This window comes from Rhinolophus ferrumequinum, chromosome 6 (assembly GCF_004115265.2).
Source record: "Rhinolophus ferrumequinum isolate MPI-CBG mRhiFer1 chromosome 6, mRhiFer1_v1.p, whole genome shotgun sequence".
Lineage (NCBI taxonomy): Eukaryota > Metazoa > Chordata > Mammalia > Chiroptera > Rhinolophidae > Rhinolophus > Rhinolophus ferrumequinum.
In genome coordinates, this window is record NC_046289.1 from 61889581 (window position 1) to 61915507 (window position 25927).

Genomic DNA, 25927 nt, shown 5'->3' on the forward strand with positions numbered 1-25927 from the left:
GGTGGGTGTTTGCTTCCTGTGTCTCGACCAGCCGCTGTCGAGAATATGTAAGTACCTTGACTGTGAGCCACTATTGTTCAAGCACGGTACCCTGAGAACCCTGGCTGTGCCTAGGAAGATTGGCTGTGCTCAGAAAGACTGGTGGTACCCTGGGAAAGCCTGGCTGTGTCCAGGAAGTCTGGCTGTGCCCAGAAAAAGTGGCAGTGCCCCAAGAGGCCCTGGCTGTGCCCAGGAGACTGGTGGTGCCCTAAGAAGCCCAGGAAGTCTGGCTGTGCCCAGAAGGCCTGTTGGTGCCCTGAGAAACCCTGACTATGCCCAGAGAGCCTGGCTGAGTCCAGGATATTGCATTCACCTCCAGGCTTCTCGCACAGGTCCCCTAGCGGAAGATGCTTGTCGCGTAGATTGTGAGGCGAGACCCTGGAGGGGTGGAGTGTGGGGACAGAGCCAGGAGTGCAGTTTCCAGGCTCTCGGCCACACGTGGAAAGGTGCTGACTCAGGTAGTAAATGGTCATAAGCTGTAACCAGTGAGCTATTGGCCACTAATATAACTGCCGTGGCTATGCCAGCAGCAAATGGTGGCTGAAATAGCAAGCGCGGATTGCAGAGAGGCGGATTGCAGCTAGCAAGTGAGGTTGGTTGGTAGAGAAGCGGGCAGTGGGTTGCGGATCGTGTGGCTCCTGCTTCCTGTGTCTCCAACCCAGCTGCCAGCGAGACTAGAGTGGTATGACTCCCCTATCTATGGCTCTGTGGGTGTTCCTTTTTGGCCTCACCATGTCCTGCATTCTTATGTGGGGAGCAGGACCAGCGACCCCACATGATGCCCCGCATGACAAATGGCGCAGTGAGCCGGCCAAAGCTCTCCGAAGGACAGTGGAGCAGATTGTGCATACGAACACTCAGTCTCAGGAAGACCAGGAGGAGCGGTGCCAGGAGCAGGAGAGGATGTGGATGGCTCTCCAACCAGCATAGGAAAAGCCGTGTAGCTGCCTGAGAGCTGGACCCCTGTGGAGGGGTGGAAAGACATGGATGAATCTCTGACCAGCATAGGCTGGAGCAAGCAAAGGTCATTGCGGCCATGTGGGCTGGGAAGTGCTTGCTGGAACAGCCCCGATGCGGGACTTGTAGTCCCAGGAGGAAACGCTTGCTGAGTCCTCCATGGGAGATGTGGGTGAAGTCAAGGTCGTCCCTCATCCCCAGCTTGGGGAGGACTTGGAGCCCTCGCCCTGCAGAGAGGGCACACGTTGTAGGGCCAGTGCACAGCCCAGGCGAATGACTGTAGACTATGGGGAATTGCCATCCATCCCTGATTTGATGGACCACTTGACTGTGTGCTTGGGAACATACCGTCATGCAGTGGAACTGGTGGGTGTTTGCTTCCTGTGTCTCGACCAGCCGCTGTCGAGAATATGTAAGCACCTTGACTGTGAGCCACTATTGTTCAAGCACGGTACCCTGAGAACCCTGGCTGTGCCTAGGAAGATTGGCTGTGCTCAGAAAGACTGGTGGTACCCTGGGAAAGCCTGGCTGTGTCCAGGAAGTCTGGCTGTGCCCAGAAAAAGTGGCAGTGCCCCAAGAGGCCCTGGCTGTGCCCAGGAGACTGGTGGTGCCCTAAGAAGCCCAGGAAGTCTGGCTGTGCCCAGAAGGCCTGTTGGTGCCCTGAGAAACCCTGACTATGCCCAGAGAGCCTGGCTGAGTCCAGGATATTGCATTCACCTCCAGGCTTCTCGCACAGGTCCCCTAGCGGAAGATGCTTGTCGCGTAGATTGTGAGGCGAGACCCTGGAAGGGTGGAGTGTGGGGACAGAGCCAGGAGTGCAGTTTCCAGGCTCTTGGCCACACGTGGAAAGGTGCTGACTCAGGTAGTAAATGGCCATCAGCTGTAACCAGTGAGCTATTGGCCACTAATACAACTGCCGTGGCTATGCCAGCAGCAAATGGTGGCTGAAATAGCAAGCGCGGATTGCAGAGAGGCGGATTGCAGTTAGCAAGTGAGGTTTTGGCCACACCATGTCCTGCGTTCTTATATGGGGAGCGGGACCAGAGACCCCGCATGACACCCTGCATGACAGTGCTGTTGAGGAGGACAGCTAGGATTGTTGTTTATGGCCTAAAAATTTACCAAGTAAGATAGTCAAAGAACTGCAGTGTTAATTCATTTGGATAGTTTTACAGTTTTGCTTTTCACATTTAAGGTTTATTTTTTTCCACCCATTTTATTTGGCTGTTTGGTGGGGAACTAACTTGCCATGTGCATAGCTAATTATTTTAGCACCTTTTATTGAACTATTTTCCTCCTTAATTTAGAATGCCACCACTGTGCAATATCAAGTGTCTCTATATGTGCTTGACTGAGTTCTTCATTCTGCCTCATTGGTTTGTTTGTTTATCCCTGAGCTAACAGCCCACTATTTTAATTATTTTACCATTTTCTTGAAAATTATCTTGGCTCTTTATTCTTCTATGTGAATTTTAGAATGAGCTTGTTAAGTTTCATAAAAATTCCCAATAGAATTTTTACTGGAATTGTATTGAGTTTTTATGGAGTAATTTAAGGATAATTGATATGATTAGTCCATCAAATATTCCTATTTATTAACATAGTATTTTTCTTCATTTATTTGGTTCTTTTTGAGTTTTTAATACAGTTTTATACAATGATATGTCCAGGTGTGAATTTGTTTGTATTTATCCTTATTGATATTGAGATTGCACTTTGAATGTCTGTTTTACGGCTGTTTTTCCTTTCTTTATCTCTTTCAGGATTCTAAGCATTTATTTTAAGGTCGTTTTCAGATTGTCCTAGTTTCATTTTGTCGGAGTGAATTAATCTCTCCGTAGTTGATTTTGTTATAATTGTGGTATTAATTTTCATCATGTATTTTGGAATTTTGGTTTGAGAGCTTAATTTGAGTGAGAGTTGTTAGCCATTTCACCTTACCCTACCCTGCCTGGCAGTTTTGTGGTTGCCTCCATTTGGCTCAGCCAGGTAACGCAGGATTCCTGATTTTCGTGATAGTGGTGGTGTATCTCCAGCCACTGAGCTAGCTTGTGGCTAGCTTGAGTCCTTGCCCCTTCTGCCCGTTTTGGTGTACAGCTTCATGTAAACTCCATTTTTTCAGTCTCATTTCTGGAGTTCTGCCCACTCTCTGGTTTTAAGCAATGAACCTGGCTCCAGTTCTCTGCCTTAAGTGAGTCACTTTCAATTCTCATTAACCTACAGAAGCTGAATTCCTGGCCCTCTTTCCTTACTTTCAGATCTGGAGCTCATTAGGCCTCACACACTGCTTTGTGTTTCTGTTCCATTTGTGTAGTCCTTGGAAATATTTATTATAACCAATATATTACAGTAGAATTGATATAATTTATTGTTATCTTCTTGGATATGGTTTGGATATATGGTATATATGGTAGATGGTACAACTCAGCATCTGTTTTAAACTCTTTCTGGTATGCCTTCTTTTACTACATGAACTGGAGTGTGAAAACCGTGTTTCCTTGAAAATAAGACCTAGCCGGACAATCAGCTCTAATGCGTCTTTTGGAGCAAAAATTAATATAAGACCTGGTATTGTGTTTATATTATATTATATTATGTTATGTTATATTATATTATATATTATGTTATATATTATGTTATACATTATATTATATTATTATTATATCATATTACATTATTATTCCCAGTCTTACATTAGATCTGGTCTTATACAATAAAAGACCGGGTCTTATATTCATTTTTGCTCCAAAAGACGCACTGGAGCTTATTGTCCGGCTAGGTTTTATTTTCGGGGAAACACGGAATTACAACATATGCGGTAGGACAATTAAGTTCGCGAACTCATCCTAGAAAAAGTGCTACATACCTGATTGCTGAATATCACTACAATCACCTTCGAAGTAGTACTCCCCTTGGGAAGCTATGCACCGACACCAGCACCTACTCCAGCACCTACTCCACCCTTCAAAGAAATTTTGGAACTCTTTTTCTGGAATGGCCATCAGAGGTATCACCCTTGATGTCCTGAATGTCATCAAAATGTCTTCCTTTCAATATGTCCTTTATCTTCAGCTAAAGAAAGAAGTCATTGGGGGCCAGATCACGTGAGAAGGGAGGGAGTTCCAATACAGTTATTTGTTTACTGGCTAAAAACTCCCTCGCAGACAGTGCTGTGTGAGCTGGTGCATTGTCGTGATGCAAGAGCCATGAATTGTTGATGAAAGCTCAGGTCGTCTAACTTTTCAGCACTTCCAAATAGTAAACTTGATTAACTGTCCAATTGGTACAAATTCATAATGAATAAGCCCTCTGATATCAAAAAGAAAGGTTAGCAATATCGTTGCAATAAGTTCATGAACTTAATTGTCAGACCTTGTAGGCTTCCTTTTATCTGGGATTCCTGATGTGATTTAGATTGCACTAATAATATTCACTCCTATGAGACTTGAATTCAGAACTGAGTTCAGTGGGGATAGGTTATAGTATACACGGCATCAATTTTGCTGGAGCAGACCCAGTAGCTTAGTTTGTGGCTGTTTCTGATCCCCAAGTTGCAGCCCAGGGCTTTGTGCCCTAGAGCCAGCAATTCTGGCAGTAACCATCTGATCTCTAACTGAAGCTAAGGCATCGTGTTCTCAGAGCCAACAATCACATTGGTGGTTGTCTAATTCCTGGACTGTGGCTAAGGAGGTGTGAGCCTGTCCAGCACTTGGCACCCCAGTGCCCTGCTTCCTTAACTTTCTGAAAGTGGCAGAGGTGGCAGTTCCCTTGGCAGGCCAGTTCTCTGTAAATTCTCAGACTCATTCTTTAAGGTCTAGGGTAGAGCCTGCTCTTCCAACCCTTCTAGTTATTTTGTTAGCATCTAAGTGTTAGCACCTAAGTTTTACATCTGATTCTATTTAAAGTACTAGAGGTTTTTCATACCTGCAACAGCTAGAATTCTGTATTTTTTACTTTCTATGTTTTGTCTGTCACTGTTATGCGAGTAGTGCAGGAGTGGAGGGAGTGGCCTCAAAGCATCTTAAGCAGAATTATCTCTCATTTACATGGTTTATCACTTTCAAATAATTTCTTTTAGGTCCTTGATGTGTTAAAAAATGCTGTTGATATTGCATCGTTGTCTGAACCAAAGCTTAAAACAAATAAAATGGTGCCTTTTCCCCTAAGGAGAACAAGGACAGAATGTATTTAAGGTTCCCATACAAACTGATTGGCCTAAGGAAATTCAGAACACATTTTTCTGCCACTAGAAGGTAATGAAGGGTTGTGCTCTTTGTAGACTGTGATGAATTAAGATGTCCAAAAAGTAGAAAATCCAACTAGCTACAAATCTTACTCTCCTGCTTTAATTTCTACTTTTATATTTTATCATAGCCATTTCCTAGTTATATACATAGATAAATAAAGTTCTCGTTTAGAATTTATAGAATAAAAGTAAATATTCACTCTACCAACCATCTTTATGAAAGAGTTCTGTGGTTTCTGACATTCTGATTTTAGTAAAATGTTTGCAATTTGATAGGAAATGTTCTATTTCATGATTTTCCTAGCATGACTTTGTTGCCACCCAAAACTTACCTGTATCAGGTTTGCATTTAAAATAATATGGTGAAGGAAGCAAGCAGAAATATCCTGAAAATTTTATGCCTCTCTACAAACTTGTCTCATTGTTCCCTTTCATTGGTAATTATTTAAAAAATTATGCCAGAGTCACAATACTTGGCAATGCTTACAAGTCGAAAACAATTAGGCAGTAAAAATTAATCTACATTATAATCATAACTTTGAAAAATTATGTATACATAGGAATAAGGACTGGAAAGAACCATGAAAAAAATTGGAAAGATTTTAAGCTTTCTTAGAGGCAATAAAACCAGTTGGGCTTGTTTTGACTCCTACTTTCTGGAATCTGCCTTTCCTCTCTTCCATTTGTGAAAACTGGGGAAACATTTATCTCTTGGCTTCTGGCACCACTCTTGTCTTTTTGTAAGTTGTAAAAAATTGAGAGTAGTTGTACGAACAACACATCTGTTTATGTTTTTCACTACTCTGAGATGTAGTTTATATAGACTTGGACACTCAAACTCATTTGTCCGCCATTACCTCTGTCCTGGCATTGCAGTAGCCTCCCAGCTGGTCTGCCTGCTTTTCATGCTTAACCCTCGATAGTCTCTTTTCCACAGTAGCGTTAGTGATACTTTCAAAGTTTGAGTCAGATCATGTGTTTACTCTGTTCTAACACTCCAATGATTTTCCATCTCATGCAGTATAGAAAAAAGTCTGTAGGCCCTCCATGTTCAGGTCATCTTTCCAACTTTATTTCTTGTTGCTGTCCCCTGCTCCTTTCATTTCTAGCCACAAGTAGCCTGTGGCTGTGCTGTTTCTCACTTAGGCATCCTACCAACTGAGGGCCTTTGCATTTGTTGTAGCTTCAGTTTCTCCATGGTTTGCACTCTCATCTCATTCAAGTTTCTGCTCCAATGCCTTCTTCTCAGATAGGCCTTCACTGGTTATCTAAAATAGTACCTCACTGTACTCTTACCCTGCTTTATTTTTTTTAAAGTATTACCTCTACTGAATATTATATTCTATATGTATTTGTTTATTGTTTGTCCACTAGAATGTAAGTTCCCAGAAAACAAAGATTTTGTCTGCTATGTTCATTATATGCTCAGTGTCTGGAACAGAACCTGGGACATAGTAGGTGCTCAATGAATGAATTAAGTGATCCCTTAATGTATATATGGAATTTATTTCTTTTGTTTCATTTCTTTCTAATCAAAGTTTTTCTGTTCTTGCCAAGTTGAATTTCAATCCGGATAAAGAGACAAAACAGAAACTGAGTGCTTCTTTTTCTCTGCCGTATACAGTGGTCCTTTTCATCTCTTATCCTCCCCGCTTTCTATGCATCTAAGAAGAGGTTTTATTATTGCCCTCTTTATTTTTCATGAATCTTAGCTTATTTTGAGCTTTCACCTTCCAGATACTCTTTTTATAAATATTTGCCAGTCTTTTGTATATTTTGCTTTGGCCAAGTGGTTTTTTTCCTTCTATCTTTTGAACACATCCTTTTAAAGTTTGGGTGCTTCGCAGGGTTTCTTGATTATACACATTGGCTTAATTAGAGATCTTTCCCTTTTCTTCTTTTAGTGATTGTGTAGTTAAAATTTTGATTGTTTTCAACTGTATAGGACTTCAAAACATTTTTTTTTTTTTAAGATTTTATTGGGGAAGGGGAACAGGACTTTTATTGGGGAACAGTGTGTACTTCCAGACCTGTTTTCCAAGTCAAGTTGTTGTCCTTTCAATCTTAGTTGTGGAGGGTGCTGTTCAGCTTCAAGTTGTTGTCCTTTCAGTCTTAGTTGTGTCGGGCGCAGCTCAGCTCCAGGTCCAGTTGCGGTTGCTAGTTGCAGGGGGCACAACCCACCATCCCTTGTGGGAGTTGAACCGGCAACCTTGTGGTTGAGAGGATGCACTCCAACCAACTGAGCCATCCGGAGCTCAGCGGCAGCTCAGCTCAAGGTGCCGTGTTCAATCTTAGTTGCAGGGGGCGGAGCCCACCATCCCTTGCGGGACTCGAGGAATTGAACTGACAACCTTGTGGTTGAGAGCCCACTGGCCCATGTGGGAATCGAACCGGCAGCCTTCAGAGTTAGGAGCATGGAGCTCTAACCGCCTGAGTCACCGGGCTTGCCCAAAACATTTTTTTTTATGGTATCTGAACATTGGCTTGTCTGATTTTTCTCTAAACTTTCTATAATCTATTTTCTTAAATTTTAATGTGTATGTCTAATATGACCGTAGTTATCTTTTACTGTGATTAGATACTTGAATTTTGATAGACTGCTTTTTTGAAGTTATTTGTCATTTTCATACAGCCGACCTCTTCTTTCTTGTCAGATTTAAGTGCTGTTTAGCAATTTTTTTCTTCCTTTATTTTTCCATTTTTGATTTCTCTAAAAGCATACTTTTAAAGTTGTTTTAAAGATTTCTTAGAGAGAGAGTTAAGAATTACTTTTTGATTCTCATGATACTCATTGAAAGTATATAGAGTGCTCTCTTGGCAACACAATAAGGTTTAGAGACTTAATGACGGGCAATTGAAGGGTTAAGAATATTAGATTAGTTAGCTTTCTGGTTGGACCTCTGAGATAAACTTTGGGTACCTCTAAGGATGACCCTGGCTTGGAGTCATCCTTTGGTTAGCAGAGGTCATCTGTGTCAAAGAAACAAAGCCTTATTTATTTATTTATTTATTTATTTATTTATTTATTTATTTTCTGGTAGTGATATTGCTGTGAAATTTATAGCATAGAAATAAGAATTTCTTTTCAATGTGAACATTAACTAGTTTATGCCAAGTTGGTTTTTTCTTATCTGAGTCAGGATTGTAAGTAAATCTATAAATCTGTGTACCCGGTACTTTTAAGTTCTAATAATGAAAAGTTATACAAGATGCTATCTTCTCTCCCTTTTAGTTTATCCCAAATTGATCCATATATTCATAAATGTACTATCCTATAGCTGGTGTAGCTACTCACAGTTTGGAAGAAATATGTGCCTTCTGAAGTGCTAAGCTCCCAAATAGGCTTCACAGTTCTACCAGGTAATACATGTGGTGGAAAAATTTCTTCCAGAGTCTTTTTCTAGACCTTTGAACAAAGTTCACTTTGCCTGGACTACACTAGAGACTTATCCTTTTTCTCTTTAGTTACCCAGAGTTATGCAAGAACAGATTTCCCTTTGTGAGACATAAGCCTCACTTGGAACGGCCTTGAAGTAGTGGGACTGAAGTATAAGCTTTGGGAAAAAAGGTAGAAAGGAATGTAGTCAGGGCCCTGGGGGAGGAATCTAATCTGCACTGCTCTTGTGGGAAGGAAGACTACAAAGGTGAAGCAGAGCTCTTCCGGTCCAGTGGGCAAGTCCTGTTGCCTCCAGCGATTGGCAGTGACGCCAGTCTCTCCTAGAAGCATAGATGTGGTAATGGTGACAAACAGTAGCAACCTGCAGAGGTATGATGGATTTAGATGGCAGAGGATGGTTCTGGTGGTAGTCCAACCTACTGCAGGAAGGGGGATCTTACTAATCACCAAGCAAGTCTCAAACCATCCCAACGTCTTTCAAGGAGAAGGGAGGGATTTATGTGGGTCAAGATATTGAGTGAGGAATATCTTAGCTGACATTGTGGTTGACCTCCCCCAAGCTGGGTTTCCCTTCGGCCTGCCTATTATAAAACTTTGCTGAGTCATTTGCTTTGCCCACGGCTCATTTGTTCTTTGCCAGAAGTCAATTGTAGGAAGAATCCTAGTCACTAGCCTGGGCAAATACTGCAAGTCAAAGCTGCTAGACTGACCTTTCTGCTGGAGGAAGCACCGTGGCTCTGAAAATTGGAGAGGAAAAGACTTCCTTCTCCTTTGGGTTCTAGTTAGGTCTATTTTGGGGCTCCTTTGGGCTCTAGTTAGGTATGGACTGTTAGCTTCATTCTAAAAGCTTATCCTACATTATCTTATGATGTCCTTGGAAATGACTTTAAGTGCCTTTCCTTGTTTGGAGTTAATGGGATATTGAATCGGAAATTGAGTTATGTCATCATCTGGGGACTGCAGGGAATCTCTAAGGATTACTTTCACTTTTTGTTTATTTTAAATAAATAAAAAACACCTTTGAGGTATGGATAGCAGAGTAAAGACACCATTACGGGAATTGCCGTCACTCCTCACTGGATTCTTCACAAAGTTGTTGCTATAGTTCCACAGCCCTGGGGATAATGTCTGTGATTCCTTTGCTTCTTACATTCTTGGTACAATGCTTCTTGCACTTGTAGAGGCTGTCTAATAATAAATCAAAATGGTCATGTTTTGGTTTTATGAAATGTTTATTCAAGTGCACGAAAATTGGGTTTTAACTTCAGAAAGACAAAATTCTCTTTAACTAGGTGGAGTTTCTTGAATTGCTTTTTAAAAAATGGCGTGCAAGCAAGAGATCTAAAATGTTCATTTTAGATTGGAGAAAATTAACAGCATCTGCACATTTTTGCAACATAATTGACATTGATCCTTAAAAATTACTGGGTTATGGTTAGTCTGTAGTCTCAGTTTTCATGTTACCTCTTTCGAAGTAGGACTTGCCTGACGTTTGATAATGTAGAAATGATTTATGCCCAATGCTGTTGACTTTTGTCTGTGTAAGAACGTTAGACGTCCACTAACATTCTGCTCCTAGTTGCTGTAGGTCCCTTCTCCAAAAGTAACTTATTATATATGCCTTCTATACGTACGTATGCCTTCTATCCCCATTGATGCTCAGAGACTTCTTACGACATTATTCTCTGTGTTTCCCTTTACCCTTTTATTTTCAGCTTCCCCTGTCTCCCTTTCATCACTTGTTCAGATCTAAAAAATTCAGTCTTAGTTCCATTTGATTCCTGTCTTCCTCAGTGAAAAGGAAGAAGGATGTTGGGGGTGGTAGACAAGGTCCTGGAGTTCGTCATACTATTTGTTGTACAACTATTTTCTTTTAATTCTTGTTGAATACTGATACTGGTTTTCTTAGGTAAGCACATATCTAGAAATCCCCTAATCTAGTCGATGGTGAATGCCAGTGTTGAAATCTTAGTGATTTATGCTTCACATACATCCTTAATGAACTTCACAATCTTGTTCCTTTTTAAATGATACTTATTTGCAAAACTTAGTTTTTCTCAACTCTTTAGTACTAAATACGTAATATGGATATAAAAATAGTTGCCCATTTGGGACATTTTTTTGATGATTGCTGTTTTCCTCCAAAGAATCATTAAAATATGATTGCCATGATTCCATCTGTACAGTGACGGTAAAATTTTACCTTTTCTTCTATCTTGACACAGTTGCTGAGAAATTAAATAATTTAAAATGAAAGCATAGGTAAAAATGTGGGCAGAGTACAAAAGCCAGAGTCCTCCACCTACCTCCTTCATACTACTAAAAGTTTGTTCTCTTAGAATAATAATGACATCTGGTGCGTTATTTTTATTAATGGGTATCCGTCAAGGAAAAGAGAGCCAACAACAATGAAGTTGAGATTGTTCAGTAGTTAGGGAAATGGATGATGGTCATGGTTAGTCATTGCTTTTCAGTTTCTGAAATGAATACCAAAGATACCAGATTGAGATTTGGGTATATCTCTCTCTTAATGATTTTCATAATGAAAAAGCATTTATTAAATGACTATATGTGAAACATGTTTTGTGTACTATATAGAGAAATTGTTCCTCACTGGGTTTGTGATTCAAAATGAACAATCACAGAATGGACACTCATTAGGACCAAACAGGTACTTAAAGTGTTTATAACACATGAATGCAGTGGTGCCCAATGATTGGTTATAAGGGAAATTTATTAATTTAATTAGTTTAACAGTCCAGTAGCTGGACTGTTCCTTTCATTTCCAATTACTTGGGAAAGTTTCTGTGAAGAAGACTGATTTCCAAAGTGATTTAAAGTGCGGGCAGGTTGAAGGATTTGTGAGCTGAGGAATGGGAGAGACGTAATATATCAGAGAGCCAAGAGACAAAGATAGAACGGTGGGCTGGTAAAGAGATTGAGGACTAGATATGGTCTAATGAGGAAAGGGTCTGTAAGAGAGGAAGAAGTGAGGGTCTTTGGGTGCAGTGACAGGAATGAGAAACTCAGATTAAGGACTTAGTCCCTGGTCAATAGGGTGATGTGATAATCCTGCAGAGGTTTATGAAAGGATCGTGTCGGGGTAGAGAGAATAGAAGTTAAGTCTTAAGTCTTTTTTAGACTTCCGAATATTATTTGGAACTCTGTGACGCTCATTTAAGCATGCCATAATCTCTACAACTGTGGCGTTTAGTCTCAGATACAGATCACATACAAACTTAGATTATTCTAAAGATTTATTGTATTTATGCATGTTAGGGTTTTTTATCATGAAGTTTGATCTAAAGTAATTACTATGGCAAAGAAGAAGGAGAAATCGAAATTTGTGGAAAGTAGCAGCCATCGTGGGGAAATGCCATCATCTCAAGTGCTCAGCCTGGATTTCAAAGCTGTCAGTTGGAGCCGTATTTCTTGAGGCTTTTTTTGACTCGCCACGCTGGATTGTGTTCTTTTAATGTGGTAACATATATATCAGAGAAAAGGAGAATAATCTTAGTATTATCACTTGTAAGACGGTTCAGAGAGGTGAACTTTCAATGGTGTACTTATGATACATTTGTCCTGCAAAATCATTGATGTGGCTGACCTGACTTATATTGGTGTTTTGATACCATCTGATTACGACTCTGAGGGAATTTCTTCAAGTGAAAAGTCATTTACAGAACTTACTGATAAGGCCACTTACATTTTAAAAAGCTTTCTATTGCTTTTAGATGTACTCCTTAGTCTTAGGCTTCACTGTTAGTGCTGTGCTGACTTGGAAGCCAGTGGAGGCAGTGCAGCAGCAGTGAGTCAATTCTAAATGACAGTAAGAGGAGGACTATTGTGGCAAGACTGGTGACGACACAAAAAAATGCGCAGAAGACGTCATAAAAATGATGGTGGAATTTTGAAGATTGATGAGAAAAAGTGAGATTTTATCATCTTCATAGTCCTCTCATCTTTTTCTTTAGAAGTAAGAAACGAGCTTTTATTTCATTTGAAAGTTAAATCAAAGTAGTTAATATTCATCAGACCACCCATCTCCCTTCTAATGTCTAAATTTTAAGATCTCGAAAATTATAGCTGAAGCTTTAGCCTCAATTCCAAAGGCCCTGAGGAAAAGGAATTTAAAAATCAGCCTCACGTCAGCATTTAGAAAGAAACTGGAATAAGTCATCTAATATCTAGCTTGGTATCACATAGAAGAAGAGCACAAGGTACCAGGGCAATAGTCAGAATGACTCTGTGAAAACGGGTCATGTCAGATCCATTTCCTGTTTTATGATAAAACGAAAGACCCGCAGACAAGGATGAAATAGTAACATTCTTTCTTAATTTCAGTAAGCTTTTGATTCTGACTCATACGACATTTTCATTGACAAACTAGAAAACCATCCTTTTCATGAATGTAAGAAGCTTCATAGAAAAAAGTAATACAGTGAAAACAATATTTTATTTATATTTTCCCAAATTAATTGTTCTCCTTTGTCACCAGTTGTGTTTTTATTGCTGTGTTGACTTCTGTTTTGTTGATATATTATCATTTTTATAACCATTCTTTACCAAGGGGTACTTGGATGATTTCTGGTTTTTCACTATTCTAAAGAGCAAATTTAGGAGCAGCTCTATACAGATAATTTTTCTTCCTTCTCCTTCCCTCCCTCTTCCTCTTTTCTTTTTTAGGGTACTGAATATTTCTTTACGTCCCTTATATTGCCAGCTGGAATTAATGGGTCAAAAGAAATGAACAATTTTTAAATTCTTGTTACATATTCCTGATTCTTTTTCAGAAAGATTGAATTAACTAATCACATCACTTAATAGTACAGCCCAGCCAACAGCAGATTTTATAATTTGTGTTCTGATAGTTAAGCAGTAGTACTTTAAACTTATTTTAATTAACATCTCTTTAATTTCTAACTGTGTATTTTTTCATATGATTGCTCTCCCATTTGTATTTTCTTTAAAAAAATTTGTTTTCTCTCCTTTGATTACTTATGAGTGAATTTTAGGTGTTACCCTTATGTAATTGTATACTTTCCTTTTATATTTTTGGCCAACAAATTTTACCACTTTTTCTCAATTTGTTGTATTCTTTTTTTGTATTTCTGTAATACAGTTTAGTAAGCTGATGTTTTTATTTTATTATCTTTGAGATATTTTTGTAATCAACACAAAATATTTTCTGGTTCTTTTTTTATTCAATAATACAAATGTACAGATATACTAGGTAGTATGGATCAAAATATTTTTTAATATTCAATTATTCCAACATTTCTTAAGTAGTGAGTTCTTTCTCCAACATTGAGCTGCTTTTGATTTCTTGTTATATCTTAAATAAACGGTCCCAAATAAACATACCTGTCCCATTCCATGTGTCACTTTTTTGCAAACCTATGTATATCATTTTGATTAATGCCATCTACTTTATGATATCCATAAATGATTCTTGTTGTCTTATTTTCTGTATTTTATTAAGTTGGTAATCACAGAAAATATGAAAGGATTTTAATTAGTGTTGAATTATTTAATTTAAGCTTATTTAATTTAAGAGTTAGACAGCTTTTTCCTATTTAAACTGCACAGTGATTCCAGAGCGATCTTTCTAAAACTCAGTATGCTCATGCCATTCTTCTTGGAATTCTTTCTTGTCAGAATAAAGCCCATACTTGTTAGCGTGGTCTAAAATTCCCTTTATTATCTTTGCAATGCTTAGTCTTATCAATTTGAAGTATCACTTTTTATTTATTTATATCTTCCTGTAGTCTGCCATTAATGATTTGTCTCTTAAATAAATAAATTTAGTTAGAATGTCTATTTCAAGGGATTTTTATTGTTTTTTTTTTACCTTTTGTTTATAGAATTTTTATGTTTTATTACATCCTTATAGTTACATGTCACTATAATTTAAGAATGCAATTCGATGAATGTATCATATCTTACGGTGAGTGAAAAGCTTGATATTGACTACAAGATTTTAGCCATCATATGTTCTCTCTCGGGGGTGGCCGGTTAGCTCAGTTGGTTAGAGCATGGTGCTAATAACACCAAGGTTGCTGGTTTAATCTGAGCCTGGGCCACTGTGAGCTGTGACCTCCTTAGGAAAAAAAAAAAAGTTCTCCCTCAAGGCCTGGAGATACCCAGGAAAGAGCCAGCAAATTATAAAACTTACTGAGAAAGGATCTGGGAGAAGATGAAAAGGGGAGGGAATAAGAAATCAAGAAACAAGCCCTAGAGATTTGGTGATTGGACTCTGTCCACCCTTTGGAGACTCCCGGTCTTAATCATACTACATTTAGGCCAGTGATTATTGACTTGAAGATGGAAATCAGATCAATATTTCAACACTAAAGTGGCAATACTTTTACATTATAAACATCCTGTAATTATTTTCTCCCTCTGATAGCTGCTTGTTGCTCCCTTTCTTCCGTAGTCAGCCACGTTGAAAGATATCACCTGCTCTTACTGTTTTCACTTCGTTGGCATTTATTCACTTCATACTCACTGAAATCTGGCTTTTGCCCACACCCTACTGAAATGCCCTAGTAATTGTCACCAGTGACCTTCTAACTACCAAGTGCTGGAGATGCTTTTCCATCCTTATCCTAATTGAGCTTTTTGCAACATTTGACATTTAACCATTTCCTCTTTGATATTTTCCTCTAAATCAATCTTGTTTTTGGTTTATTCTATGAGTTCTATGCAAGTTCTTCTTTTTCCTTCCCATGCGTTAGGGACACACAGATATCTGTACTTGAACTTGTTTTTTCTCATTCTTTATGGGTGATCTTACCCATGACCTCAACTTCTACTACCACTTAAGACAGTGTTGACTACCAAATCTATAAGGTGATTGAATTCAGGCTGCGTTCCTAAGCATAAGACATGTACACCCAACTTATTGCTACATATCTGTCCTTGGGTTTGATCTAGGCATCTGAAACTGAACATGTCCAAATTGAACTATCATCTCACCTCCAAAATCTGCTGCTCCCCCATAATCCCCATTTGGGGGTATGTATCCATTGTCCTTCCAGTTACCTAAACTAAATCTATTACTTATCCTATAATCCTCCTTCCCCACCTTTGCATTAATCTATTGTCATATCCTCTCAGTTCTGTCTTTGAAATCTCTTAAATCTGGCCCTTCCTCCCTGTCTCCTCTGTCACTGTTTTATCTCAGGCCTTCATTATTCTTGCCTGAACTACAGTGGCCTCTTACCCAGTTTTCTCGCCTCTAGACAGCTCTTTCCTGTTTAACATGCACAGTGATTCCAGAGAGAGAGATATTCCTAAACCTCAGTATGCTCATGCCATTCTTCTTCTTGAAATTCTGTAATGGTTCCATTATTGTCAGGATAAAGCCCAAACTCCTTAGCATGGCCTAGAGATCCCTTTATGATCTGACCCCTCTGTACCTGGCCTGACATTCCCTGACCAGGTGTTCTATGCTCCACCCATACTGAACTATCTGTACATCTCTGGACCAGTGTTACTATGCACTTGTACATTCTGTTCCCTTGAAATATGCTGCTGCTTTTTTACTTAATCACTTCTGAGAAGCCCACTCATTCATTCAATAATATTTTTTACTACATACTGTATGCTAGGTACTATTTTAGATGCCAGGGATAGTAATGAAAAAAACAGACAAGAATCTCTGCCCTCATGGAGCTTTACATTCTGGTAGAACCCAGGATTGGTTTATGTGCCTTTGTCTTCTCACAGTGCCTTTCTTTTCCTTCCTTCCTTCCTCCCCGCCCCCCCCTTTCCTCCTTCCCTCCCTCCCTCCCTCCCTCTCTCCCTTCTTTCTTTCTTTCTTTTTCTTTCTTTTCCTTCCTTCCTTCCTTCCTTCCTTTCTTTCACTAGATAAATTTAGTCTCTGTAATTCTAGGTTTTCTGTCAATGGTCTTTCTACACATATCCTTCCCAGGAGATGGCATCACTGCATGAATTGTTCTGTTTCTCTCATCCATTATCAAACCTGCTCTCGTGAAAGAAGCGGAAACTTACTCCTTTTACAGAAAGTAAAAATAAGAATTGAAAGTATTATCCCTCTCGGGGATATTCCATTCCAAAAGCCAGAGAAACCTTAAGCTTTGGAAATATTAAGCATCAGATTGCCAAAAATTGAGTTAAAATTTTGGAGCAATCTGCATTTTTCAATACTGTTAAAACTGGAAGAAGAAAAAAAAGAAAGGAAGGAGGATGAAGAGGAAGGGAAGGGAGAAGGGGAGGAGGAGCCTGAAATAGAACCAGTTATATTATGATGGGTATCTGTTGAAGTCCTCCACTCCTTGCTTGTGGGTCTTGGATGCTTTCTTCAGGATCCTTTCCATTTGCTGCTTCTCCTGCCACCCGGGCAGGGGCCTGCTTGTCTAGACCATGCCGCTTCTCCTCCTCGTTCTTTTTGCTTGTTCCCATCGATTCCAGGAGTTTCACCTTGTCTTTGTCCTTTTTCTTCTTCCACTTGTTCATGCCGAGCTCTGCGATGCCCTTCAGCTTCGAGGGCCCCTGTTGGACCTGCTCGTCGGCCACCATGGTGCCTGTCTGCCTGAAAGTGTATTTTTCATTTACTAGTGAAGGCTGAACATTCTGATAAGGACTTCTTTGGCCTTGTGCAATGCAAATATGTGTAGAAAGGAAAACACATTATATTCCCTATAAACTAACTTGATCTACTTTGATATTTGGCTTAGGGTAGGCCCTGCCTGGAGTTATATACTAATATGGAGTTACCTGGGGCCTATTAAAGAACTTCAAGTAATGAAGTTTTCTTAATTGCTTTAATTTCTTCCTCGTGCTTTTATTCTAAATCACACATGGAGAGTTACTATAATGTATGAATCCTCTTTAACCACCACTCCTAGCTTCATTAATCTTTGAGATATTTGTCTCTGTAAAGGACAGTGACAAAAAATTGAAATGGAATCCAGAATAACCGACTAATTTTATATTCCTCTTTCTAATTCCTCAAAGCAGATCTCTAAAGCTGTGTGTGTATTTGAGAGAGAGGGAAGAAGATATATTAGTGACTAAAAGCTGCTGTTATATTTAGAAATTCCTTTCAATTTTAATATTTGGAACGTAAGTAACTTGGACAAGGGAAGAAGTACACATAGCTGCTGGAAGCCCTGATTATACCTGTACCATTTTCCCTCCACCCAAGTCCTTCACCTTCATGAGTCCTAAGGCTCTGGCGGACTATCTCTGCAGAGCTGCAAATGGAGAAGCACAGTCCAGCACCCAGAAGGAATTTAAAAGGAATCTCAGTCTTGACTTGCTTCTCTCAAAGAATGTTAAAGAAAACTAAATTATAACCTATAGCAGTGCTTCTTGCACTACATGTTATTCTTTTCTCCAATTCTTTTACTTAGGGCTGCTCAGAAATCCCTCCCTCACTAAAAGACTGAGTTTATCTGGTATCCCAGGCTGAGTTGTGTTTTGTTCTTGTTCTTGTTCTTGCCTACTCTCCCCAGTTCTTCATTAGCTGGACAGACTTAGTCTTTCTGACTACTTTTCTTATTTTTCTCTTTTTCTTGCCCATTACTTATATTCTCTACAATAAAGTCCAGAAACTGTAGGAACAAGTAGGAATTCTTCCTTCGTTCCTTTAAGCTCTCCAGTCCAGACTTTCTCTACTCATCCTCTTGATTCGGAATCATAGTCAGACCTGGGAAACTGGACAGTGCAAAAGAGAACTTGCCTTAGTGGGCCATGAAGGAAAGGGGGCAAGTTGATTGAATAAAGACCAAATACATACCCCCTCCTTTTAGGATTCACACTTTAATAAATCTTCTTATGGTTATATAAGGTTGCTTTGTGGATCCAACAATTCTATTTTCTGGGTTCCAAGGGAGGAAGGATGCAGACAGAAAAGAAGAGAGCAGTAACCAGCAGCAGGGGAGGGGGAAGCGTAAAGGAGATAGTGCTAACCTGTTCTCTCTCCCTCTTTCAACCCTAATCTGTTGCAAGCAACTAGTTCCTCCTTTAACCTTTTAGCTGGTTAATGAAAGTCTGTTATGCTGGTAGCATCATGTCTAACTGGCGTATTCAGATCCTCTAGCTGTTATAGCCCCATAGTTGTGCAAATTATGCCAATTAAGCTAAAAATATATATCCTGAAACATTCTTCCATATTCCTTGATGAATTATTTTTCCTCCTCTTCCTCATACCCACCACTTTCCCTGGTTAGCATACATCCTGAGCCACTGTCATACTGAAGAAAGCTAGGAGTCAGGGCTGATGGGACAGGACCTCAGTTATCAACAAGCAATAGCTTCGACTCCAACACTTAAACATTAGCTGCTTTGATCAGTCAGCCAGTTATTGACATAATCCAGAGAAGGAAAGAATGTGTTTTGTTGTACCTGGTGCATCTTTTCATCCTGATGATTGCCTCAGAGCCTCTACCTGTTCCTTATGCGAGTTTGAAGCTCCCTGAAACTGCACCTACCTTCACAGCAGTTTTTTTCCTATACATGTTTAGAACTCAGCTTTCCTCTGATCTTGTTTCTGTGATCTGATTCTACCTGCTTTCTATCCTTTAAGAAATCCTCTAGATTTGTGATCTGCTTAGCACTTTCTTGCTTTCACTGAAATTTTGAATTCTTTTAAACTCGTTTCTTTCATTTCATTGGGCTTAGGATGGGAAGTTTAGACATGTATAAAGTCTATCATTTCAATCCAGTCTTAAGTTTTATTATTTTACATATATTTATCTGTAGTTTTGTTTAATATCATCCTTCTATGTGTGATGACTCAAAACATTATTAAAGAGCTCAACATTATTTGTAGTTTCCTATAGCTCAACATTATTTATAGTTTGCTAGGAAGAAACACATTTCCAGCACAAGTATATCAAAAAATATAGAATATGTTAAGTTGATTTTGCAAGTCAATCCCAGATTTGAAAGAATAAAATGCAGTGTGACATAGATGTCTGAGTAGTACAGATGACTACTATTTTCACGAAGATAAAAATTGACATTAATAAACTTTATTACTGGCTTATATTACATGTGACACATGTGGATAGTTTTGATATATCTCTGTTTATGAGAAGAGTACATTGCCTTTGTATAATTTGACTTATGTTCCAATATTTTGTTTTTTTAATGTTTTAACATTCATTTCTCCAAGTTGCTGAGCAGAGTTCAAATTAGTGGCCAAATCCAGGCCATACTCATGTTTTATTTGACTTTCATAATATTAGCTCACTCAGTGTTGGGTTTTTTTTAGATTGAATTAATTGCCAATGTGTAAAAGCCAAGACAATTCACAAAGCGATCCTGGCTTCCAGATTCTTTTAAAAAATCAGAAGGTTTGGCAACACTGGCTCCACATTCCTCTCTGGCAGTAAATGACTGGAGCTGAGTCGTGGCTGCTCTTATTAGCTAGTACTCGCCGCACTCTTCATGGGTCCCTACTGTTTTTCCCCTCCCCCCGCCCCCCCACTGTTCCTTAGACCAGTCTGCTTCTATCTGTATTGTTTTTTTCCTGATCCTGTGGGCATTTGAGTTTGTTACTCTGCTATGTTGTATTCTTTATAACCATTATTTTAAATTATTACGAAATATTTATAGAGTAGGAGTACTATAATTCCGTGATTTTCAACTTTGTAAACATATTTTTCCACATTGACATTATAACCTAGAAACAGAAATATAGAGTCAAAAAAAAAATACTGAGAACAGTATGGCTCTTGATAGATATGCAAAGTACTTTCTCAATAAAAATAGCTAATGAGAAGTCAGAAGAAAGGCTGGCTTCCCACCTACAGGGTCTCACAGTGTCCTTGTGGGGGGTCACATCAGTTCAGGTCTGTTTTTGACTTTTGTTGATCCAATTAGTAATCAAAAGATGGCTTGGTGAATATAGAAAGAGAATAAAGGAAGCCAAACAGTCTTGGAAGGAGATTTCCATATACCTCAATGAGGACTGACATATTAAGATTGTTTTATAATACAGAACATCTGACTGTCAAAATCATAACACCTGCTGAGTCAGTACCCATTTCCCTTGGATACTGTTGGATAAATATAGCCAAATTCTTCTTTGCAACATACTTCTGCTCTTTTCTAAAAAGTCCACTTATACCGCCACCTTCTTTTAACACATTCTTCATTCATACAAATTTCAGTAATATTAGGTTACAGCTTTATTTTAAATAATCATTTTTGCTGAGGTACCTAATCACCTTATTGGACTTAGGGTAGAGAAACCCAAATGGCCTTTTTATGATGGATGACTTTAACAGAGAACTAATGTCGTCCATTATATGTTTACCCTTTCTAGAGTCATCTTCCAATTTCTGGGTATACTTTGTTCTTATAGGCTGATTAAACTGGCATTTGTTTAATACTTCATAGTTCCCCAAACAAAATTCACAGATATTGTATTACTTTGTCCAATTCAGTCTCTGTGTCAGTCTTCTTAGAGAGGATATTATGATCCCCATTTATAAAAATGAAAACGCTGATGATTAGAGCTTGTAAGCGACTTGCTCAAGGTCAAAAAGCTAGTAAGGCGGTTGGGAACTGAACAGATTTTCTGACTTCAGAGGCCCTGTTGCCAAAATAAGCAGTAGTCTGGAGTCCAGGATCGAGTGAAACCAAACAGTGACCTCCGTGGCTCACAAACTAGAAGGCAGCGTGATCCTAAGGCACTGATTGTGTCTTTCAAGGTCTTTTGTCCTCCCGCTGTGACAGCAGGGTGTAAGTTGTCTGGGTGTAAGTGGTGCAGAACGCGACAGGAGGGGTTCTCAGGGAATGTAGCTGCAGCCTGTTTGTGAGTCTTGCAAACTGAGTACCCTCCGGCCCTGTCTGGGGTAGCTGCAGGTAGGAGGGCAAAAGTTGAAAAGAGGTTTTTTTATTTTTACAGAACCATTCCAATAAGACCTTCTTCTCATTTGGCTAGACAAAAAGATACTAATGAAGCTTAGCTTGTCCCTGAAGCATTTTCATTTTAATAGAGGACTTGCAAATAGAAGTATGACAGGGAAAAATCATAAGAGTGGGGTGGTAGGTAGGGGATTCTTTGCTCATTAAAAGTTTTTTTTTCCCCCCAACATTTTTCTAAACATTGAAAAGATTGAATTACGAATTTTAAAATAATGAACAAAATGCTTAATATAAGGAATTCTTATATTCCCTTTGGGTTTTTATTCTCTTAAAATGATTTCTAAAACCATTTAATAGGAAGAATTTTATATAAAACTACTTTTATGATAAGTTCATTATAATTCCTGTCTACTTCAGATAAGCATTACAGCACAACATTTAAAAATAAAAATAAGATATATTTCTGTCTCCAGGGACCTCTGGCATTTTCATATGAAAAGGGAATGTTCAACGAATCATTTTTCTGGAATACGGGTTTCCTGTTGTTGACTTTTGAAATATCAGTCGGTGAATATATTTCCTCGCTCCTTATTGCACCCCAAATGATTGAGACTGGGGAGAGCATTAAAGTAACATTCATTTCTTTTGTAAAGATTAGAAACAAAGATGCTTCTTCAAAAGGTTCAGAAAGCGTGAGTAAGAGCAATTCTACATATTTTGGAGAGGAATGAAAGTTGGAACCTAGCTCCTCCAGGTTTAGTGACCTTGATGTTTACAAAGAAGCTGACATAAACCATGTGCCTTTATTGAGTAGTATGTATTTGAAATCTCTCAACTGTATTGTTAGATTTTAGTTGAATTAGTGTATGTTCCGAGCATATTTAAATTATAATTAGAACTCTACTAGTCTCTATTGCAGAAAAATCATTCTAGATGGTTGAAAACTATGTAAAGATGGAATGTTTTCCATGAAGTTGGAAATGGTTACTAGATTTGTATATGCTTTAGCTAGTGCTGATATGCATACCACTACCCTACTAGTGGGACTCATTGCTTTTAGGGAAAATTTGAGACTGCCTTCTAATCTATGGAACTTCTCCACATGCAAATTATTCTAAGAGAAAAAAACCTCCACATGATTTGTAAATGCCATCAAATGCATTTTCAAATGCTACTAAGACAAATAGACATGTATGCGTAAATGTGTCCTCTGAATTTTAAAAATTCTTTGTTTTTAGATCTTGAAATCCTATTTTTATGACTCATTTTTCGCCTGAGAATTACTGTCATGAAAGGGATGTATACTAAGTCAGTATCTCAAGGATGCTGCTAACAGCTACGCCACAATATTCTTAGGGACTTTATAGACAGGATGAAACCTGAAGATCAAGAGAAATAAATTGATCAAATCCTTGCAGAAGCAATCTATCACTGTGTAATACCTTTGGCAATTGCTGAAAATGTATGCTGGCAGGAAGGTTTTTAATTACCAAAACCATCATATCTTGCTTGGTTCTTTTAGCATCAGTGAAATATATGAGTTGGTAATGGAGTGTGTCCAAGAAAAAATGAACTAAGCACTGTCCTGGCACTGTCCCTGTTGCAGATGGAAGGGCAGATAAACAGGCGCAGTTGCTAATCACCAGGCTTATATATATGGAAACACACACACATATGTATGCTACATATATATGTATATATGAAAGTTAAAATAAGAAAGAAAAAATATTTTGTAGTTCCTAGGAAGACCTCATCTTGGCTTAAATTCCTGGGAAAGGCATTTTAAGTGGAAATAATTTTTAAGTTTAAATTCGGTTTTCCTTTCAAAGTGACGTTGTGATAGGGATTATATGCTTGACTAAGGGAGCTATACCTGCGTCTTTATACAACTGGCTATAAATCTAATAATTAGTTATTAATGATAGAAAAATACAATAATAATAGCTGAGTACCTTTTAAAGATGATACATTTTCTTATTTAATTTTTCACACTATTGTCTTCATTTTATAAATGAGGACACTGAAGTTTAGAGAGGTTCAATAATCTGAGGACGATCATAGGGTCAGGAAGTAATAGAGCAGGGATTCATTAAAGGAATTAAAGAATGCTTACCCCTTGAGAGTTTCAGACATAGAGATGTGAGGAGAGGTGAAAAAATGCTGAGGCTAAAGATGGATTATAATGGAAAAGAAGAGGTAGTCTGTGTGTTTACTGACTTAAAAGCAATACAATGTCTTTGCCGGAGAATTGTATAAGTGATTTACTTTGTTGAATGACAGTAAATTGAGGACTGTCTGTACTGCAGTTGTAAATACATGAAGTCCTGCAAAAGATAGGTAAAATTAGTGTACTCTGTGGTGCAAACTTGTTCTTGAAACATGATGACATGGGGCATGGTACCTCTAAAACAGATTTCAAAGGAAATTATGATGTAGCAGTTATTCATAACCACAGTATTCAAGAATAGTCAAGATGGGGTAGACTTATGCCTAGTATATAGAAACCTGGAAAGAGTGTTGTTCTCACACAAACAACAAGAAAAAATCAGATAACATACAAAGCCATAACCTCTCTTGAACTTATCAGAAAGTTCAGATTGCAAAGACTAAAATCTAGGAACATATAGGCACCTCCAAGGAGAGACAGGATGCAAGCACAGGTTTACCAGTGGCAGAGTGTGGGAGGAAGATCGGATGACCATACCAGTGAACAGAATTCAGCTATAAATTTTAACAAGTTATTAAAGGTGGAGTGTGGGCTAGGATGAGAGTATAGAACACACAGGAGCTGCAGAAAGAAAAGGTGTTTGCACCTATTTATAGTTTCATATCCAAAGTTCTCTGCTGAATATTCTTTGAAATGACTGGGGACACGGTGGAAAACCAGAGATCTCCCTCAGTTCTGAAGGACTGGAGAGGGTAACAGCTGCTGCTGTGGGAAAGGCACAAAGCTTTACCTGTACCCTTCTCTAAGGAAAAAAAGCCTTTATCCCTTTGGAGAACGATAGCAAATTCTGTTGCACCCAGGGTGCAGGTGAAAACCCACTGTGGCTAGGGTAAAAGGAAATAAAATACTATCCTCTACCCATGGGGATAAAGCAGAAATTGTCTGGAGCCCAGACCACTAGAGGTCTTTTGTATGATATATTTAATAAAAATATTATGAGACACCCAAAAAGCAAGAAAAACCAGCCCTCTAGCAAGAAACAAAGCAATCAACACAACAAGATGTAGAGACAACCCAGATGTTGGAATAATCAGACAGGGAATTTAAAATAACTATAATTAGTATGCTAGAGGATCTAGTGGAAAAGATGGACAGACAGCATGCATGAATAGATAGGGTGTTTCAGCAAAGAGATGGAAACTATAAGAAAGAATCAAATGACAATGGTAACCATTTAAAACATAATAATGAAGAATGCCTTTCATGGTCTCAACAATAGAATTCCTATAGCTCAGAAAGAATCAGTGAACTTGAAGATAATCAATAGAAATTACCCAAATTAAAACAAAAAGAGTGAGGAAAAATCACCCCAAAACAAAACAGAGCATCCAACAGCTCAGGGACAATATCAAATGGTCTCACATACTAATATGCATATAATTGCAATTCCAGAAGAAAAAACAGAATAGGCAGAAGAAATATTAGAAGACACGTGGCAGAGAGTTTTCCAAAAATAATGAAATGAAGGACATCAAACCACAGATCCAAAAAAGTTCAGAGAATCCCAAGTAGGATAAATGCCAACTACAATGCACATATCGCTCCCTGACATCATATTCAAATTTCTGAAAACCAAAAATAAAGTGAAAATCTTGAAGTCAGCCAAAGAAAAAAGGCACATGCAGAGGAACAAAGATACTAATTGCCAACACTGGATAACCTAGAATAATTGGATAAATTCCTAGAAATATACAACCTACCAAGACTAAATCATGAAGAAACAGAAAGTCTGAACAAACCTATGGAGTATGGAGATTGAATCAGTAATCAAAACTCCCAAAAAAGAAAAGCCCAGGACCAGATGGTTTCACTGGTGAATTCTACCAATTTAAACTTAAAGAAGAGTTAACGCCAACCCTTCTCAAACTCCTCCAAAAATATTAAAGAGAAAGGAACACTTCCAAACTCATTTTGTGAGGCCAGCATTACCCTGATACCAAAGCCAGATACAGACACTACAAGAAAATTACAGATCAATATCCTTGATCAATGTAGATGCAAAAATCGTTAACAAAACACCGGTAAACTGAACCCAATGGTATATAGCAGATCCTCAAATAATGTTTCATTCAATGTTGTTTTGTTATAACATTTATGAAATGGCGTAGGAACTTAACTCTTCTTTATATCAATTTGCCTGTGGTAAAATTGGTTTGTTATATGTTATTTCGTAGCAGTTCTAAGAACCTATCAAAGACATTGAATGAAGACTTAT

The 25927-nt window shown here is 38.6% G+C and overlaps 1 protein-coding gene and 1 pseudogene across 7 annotated transcripts in view; one reads left to right on the forward strand and one right to left on the reverse strand.

Annotated features, from left to right (window-relative positions):
- Positions 1-25927, forward strand: part of FRMD5 (FERM domain containing 5) — a 271287-nt gene that overhangs the window by 50425 nt on the left and 194935 nt on the right. The window lies entirely within an intron of this gene.
- On the reverse strand, positions 16907-17183 carry LOC117024050 (protein FAM32A-like; annotated as a pseudogene).